This window comes from Aotus nancymaae, unplaced genomic scaffold (genome assembly GCF_030222135.1).
Source record: "Aotus nancymaae isolate 86718 unplaced genomic scaffold, 86718_ANA_hifiasm-v0.15.2.pri h1tg000049l, whole genome shotgun sequence".
Classification (NCBI taxonomy): domain Eukaryota; kingdom Metazoa; phylum Chordata; class Mammalia; order Primates; family Aotidae; genus Aotus; species Aotus nancymaae.
The window spans coordinates 26,643,891-26,649,393 of record NW_026988463.1 but is presented as its reverse complement, the minus strand read 5'-3'; positions in this window follow the sequence as shown (position 1 = coordinate 26,649,393).

Sequence of the window (5,503 nt, the reverse complement as noted above, 5' to 3'; positions counted from 1 at the left end):
TCCTGCCCACCTAGAAGTTTTTAATGAGCTTCAAATTCCTTTATACGTTTGAAATTGTTATTCAAATACCAGTTATGGTTATAATCCTCCTGCTTGCCGGCTGTGTTATTACAGGCACATGAAGAGAGTCAATCTGCTACGGGAAATATGTACGCCCACATGAACTGGAGACACCGGACTGATCAAAGCTCTTTCAGGGTGTGCTTCCCTCTCTGAGACCATTAGGACCCCATTAAAATCTGGGTATTAACAAAATTCGTCTATTAAATACACCTATGTTATGTTTGTCTCCAGTCACAGAGCCTACTATGCTCATAAAGGAAGAAATTGTTAGGTAAATTATTAGGTTTTCTTTTTTTTTCTTTGAGAGAGCGTCTCGCTGTGTCACCCAGGCTGGACTGCTGTGGTGAGATATCAGCTCACTGCAAACTCCACCTCCCAGATTCAAGCAATTCTTCTTCCTCAGCTTCCCAAGTAGCTGGGCAATCTCAGGCATGCGCCACCATGCCCAGCTAATTTTTGCATTTTTAGTAGAGACAGGGTTTCATCATGTTGGCCAGGCTGGTCTCGAACTCCTGACCTCAGGTGATCCACCCACCTCAGCCTCCCAAAGTGCTGGGATTACAGGTGTGAGCCACCACACCCAGCCCATACCCATCTGCCCTAGTCACAAGACTAAACTGAGACCAGTCACAGTGGCTGAGTCTTGTAATCCCAGAGCTTTGGGAGGCCAACACTGGAGAATTGCTTGAGGTCAGTAGTTTAAGACCAGCCTGGGCAACATAGTGAGATCCCATCTCTACAAAAAACAAAAGCATTAATTGGACGTGGTGGTGTGTGCCTGTAGTCTCAGCTACTCAGGAGGCTGAGGCAGGATGATTGCTTGAGCCCAGGAGCTTGAGGCTGCAGTGAGAGCCATAATCACACCACTGCACTCCAGCCTGGGCAGCAGAATGAGACTCTACCGCAAAAAAAAAAAAAAAGATTAAGTTGAATTCATTCAAAAATTTTTGGAGTCTGGCTCGAAAACAACACATCTCTCAACAGTTCAGTTCAGATAGCTGTGAAATAATGTTTGGGTTGGAATGCAGACTATTGATGTGACCTTGGGCAAGTCACTTGACCTCTTCGGACATCAGCATCCTCCTCTCTAAAGTGAAACAATGAGGTCTGCCTTCTGGGGTTATTATGAATACTTTTAAAAGGCAATCAGGCCGGGTGTGGTGGCTCATGCCTCTAATCCCAGCGCTTTGGGAGGCCAAGGCAGGTGGATCACTTGAAGTTAGGAGTTCAAGACCAGCCTGGCCAACATGGTGAAACCATATCTCTACTAAAAATACAGAAATTATCTAGGCACGGTGGTGGGCACCTGTAATCCCAGCTACTTGGGAGGCTCAGACAGGAGAATCACTTGAACCAGGGAGGCAGGGGTTGCAGTGAGCCAAGATCACGCCACTGCACTCCAGTGTCTGGGCGACAAAGCGAGACTCCATCTCAATAGATAAATAAACAAACAAATAAAAAGACAATCAGCATTAGAAGTCTGAAGAATACATTTTATTGTATGTCATATAATAGAATGATATTCTGCCATTAAAAAGAATCAGACAAGTCCAGGTGCAGTGGCTCATGCCTGTAATCCCAAAACTTTGGAAGGCTGAGGCAGGAGGATCGTCTGAGGTCAGGAGTTCCAGACTAGCCTGACCAACATGGAGAAACCTTGTCTCTACTAAAAATACAAACTTAGCCAGGCATGATGGCTCATGCCTGTAATCCCAGCTACTCAGAAGGCTGAGGCAAGAGAATCTCTTGAACCTGGGAGGCAGAGGTTACAGTGAGCTGAGATCATGCCATTGCACTCCAGCCCGGGCGACAGAGCAAAACTTCATCTCAAAAAATGGGCACGGTGGCTCATGCCTGTAATTCCAGCACTTTGGGAGGCCGAGGCAGGTGGTTCACCTGAGGTTAGGAGTTCGAGACCAGCCTGGCCAACATGACAAAAACCTGTCTCTACTAAAAAATACAAAAACAGCTGGGCGTGGTGGTGCGTGCCTATAATCCCAGCTACTTGGGAGGCTGAGGCGGGAGAATCACTTGAATCCAGGAGGCAGAGATGGCAGTGAGCCGAGACCTTGCCACTGCACTCCAGCCTGGTAACAGAACGAGACTCTGTCTCCAAAAAAAGAATGCGACAGAGCCATAAGCACTGATGCAGAATGAGCTGCGAGATATAGGAATAATGAAATAAGATGCAGGAAACAAGGGAAGGGATAGATATGTGCCAGATAGACACACACACACACACACACACACACACACACACGCCCTGAGCTATATAATTATATATACATATATATACTCGTGTATATATACATATACTCACAATACATGCAGCTGTCTATATCCTTTTCTCTCTATCTAGTCATTCCTTGAAATCCTCAGAAGATTGGTTCCAGGACTCCCAGGAGATACCAAAATCTGTGCATATTCAAGTCTCGCAGTTGCCCCTGTGGAATCCGTAGTTACAAAACATAGGCCCTTGGTATACGCGGGTTTCTAATCATATTTAAATCAGTATTTAAATAGCAAATACTGTTATTTTTGACTGGCATTTAGTTCCAGATGTGGAACCCACTTGTATGGAGGATTGGCTGTATTTATTGAATAAAATCCATATACATGTAGACCTGAACAGTTTAAACTCACGTTGTTCAAGGGTTGACTCTGTGTGTGTGTGTGTGTATGTGTGTGTGTGTGTGTGTGTGTGTGTGTGTGTGTGTGTGTATAAACAGAGAGAGAGAGAGAGGGCCCAAAGTGACATCTGGAAGATGACAATATAAATTGACAATTGGGTTTGCTTCTAGAGAGAAAAGCTGAGGAACTGGAGGTCAGGGTGGGAAGGAGATTTTTTTCCTGTATATTCTTTTTCTTCCTGTGTATTCTGTTGTACCATTTACATTTTGTAATAATGGACATATACTATTTAAAAAAAACAAAGGGGCTTGGCATGGTGGCTCACACTTGTAATCCCAGAATTTTGGGAGGCTGAGGAGGGCGGATCATCTGAGGTCAGGAGTTCAAGATCAACCTGGACAACATGGTAAAACCCTGTCTTTACTAAAAATACAAAAATCAGCCGGGCGTGGTGGTGCATGCCTGTAAATTCCAGCTACTCTGGAGGCTGAGGCAGGAGAATCACTTGAACCTGGGAGGCAGAGGTTGTGGTGAGCCAAGATCACACAATTGCACTCCAGTCTGGGCGATAAGAGCAAAACTCTGTCTCAAAAAAAATTTTTTTTTAAACTAAACAAAAACAAGGGTCATTGTACATCCATAAACCCATATCTTTTTTTTTTTTTTTGAGATCATGCTGAGCTAATTTTTGTAATTTTTAGTAGACACAGGGTTTTGCCGTGTTGGCCAGGCTGGTCTTGATTCCTGACCTCAGGTGATCTGTTTGCCTCAGACTCCCTGAGTGTTGGAATTACAGGCGTGAGCCACCACAGCCAGCCAACATTGTCTACTTCTATACTATTAATGCCTTGCTTGCTTTCCTGATACCACTCTGGCCTTCTCTCTCTCCTTTTTTGTTGGAGACGAAGCTTGCTCTGTCACTCAGGCTGGAGCACAGTGGCACCATCTTGGCTCACTGCAACCTCCACCTTCAAGGGTTCAAGGGATTCTCCTGCCTCAGTCTCCTGAGTAGCTGGGCCCGCCACCATGGCTGACTAACTGCTGTATTTTTAGTAGAGAGAGGGTTTTTCACCATATTGGCCAAGCTGGCCTCGAACTCGTGACCTTGTGATTTGCCCACCTCGATCTCCCAGAGTGCTGGGATTATCTCAGAGTGCTGGGATTGCAGGTGTGAGCCACCGCACCAGGCCACCTTCTCTTTATTCCGAGAACCGTCCAATCTCATTTCTGCCTCAAGGCCTTTGCGGTTGCTGGAAATGCTCTTTTCCCTAGATGACCTGTGAATGGCTCCCTCCTTCCTGTCATTTGGATCTCTGCTCAAATATCACCTCTTCAGAGAGGTCCAGACCTTCGTAGCTTCCTCTATAACTCTATACTTTAATGTCTTTATATTGCCTAGTACTATCTTGTTACATATTTAGTTAACTATGTCGGACCACCGGAATGTGAGTTCCTTTTGAAATCAGGAAGCTTTTATGTTTTTCTCACTGCTGTATCCAATATCTAGGACATTGCTTGTTCATAATGAATGCTCATGAACTGTTTGTGAAATGAAGAATGAAGACTAATATTATATGCTGATTTTGTACAAAGCACTCTTCCAAATTCTTCAGATACACCAAGTCATTTTATTCTCATAAAACTCTATAAAGAGGTGGTATTGTATATGATAGCTTGGGGAGACGGAGGCATAGAGAGGTTAGGAAACTTGTCTAATTAAAGTGGGGGAGCTGGGATTTGAGCCCAAATAGTCTGACTGGAAGTCGGCTCTAAGCCTCACTCCAAATCCTAGCAGCTCACCATCAGTGCTCGTCACATGGGCACTGGCCCTTACATTCTTGTTCTGCGGTTCCAGGATGAGGTCAGGGTTTTATTTTATTTTACTTCTTTTTTTTTTTTTTCTTTTTTGAGACGGAGTTTCGCTCTTGTTACCCAGCTGGAGTGCAATGGCACGATCTCGGCTCACCGCAACCTCCGCCTCCTGGGTTCAGGCAATTCTCCTGCCTCAGCCGCCTGAGTAGCTGGGATTACAGGCACGCGCCACCATGCCCAGCTAATTTTTTGTATTTTTAGTAGAGACGGGGTTTCACCATGTTGACCAGGATGGTCTCGATCTCTTGACCTCGTGATCCACCCGCCTCGGCCTCCCAAAGTGCTGGGATTACAGGCTTGAGCCACCGCGCCCGGCCTTTTTTTTTTTTTTTTTTGAGACGGAGTTTCGCTCTTGTTACCCAGGCTGGAGTGCAATGGCGCGATCTCGGCTCACCGCAACCTCCGCCTCCTGGGTTCAGGCAATTCTCCTGCCTCGGCCTCCTGAGTAGCTGGGATTACAGGCACGCACCACCATGCCCAGCTAATTTCTTTATTTTTAGTAGAGACGGGGTTTCACCATGTTGACCAGGATGGTCTCGATCTCCTGACCTCGTGATCCACCCGCCTCGGCCTCCCAAAGTGCTGGGATTATAGGCGTGAGCCACCGCGCCCGGCCCTCATATTTTATTTTTTGAGATGGAGTCTCGCTCTGTCGCCCAGGCTGGAGTGCAGTGGCGCGATCTCGGCTCATTGCAACCTCCACCTCCAGGGTTTAAGCGATTCTCCTGCCTCAGCCTCCCAAGTAGCTGCGCCCAGCTAATTTTTTGTATTTTTAGTAGAGACGGGGTTTTGTCACATTAGTCAGTCTGGTCTCGAATTCCTGGTCTCAAGTGATCCGCCGGCTTCGGCCTCCCCAATTGCCGTCTCTCAACGCCGAGTTCCATCAGGCTGGCACCCGTCCCAGTGTGGCCCAAAGGCCACTGGGAGTTGTAGTCTC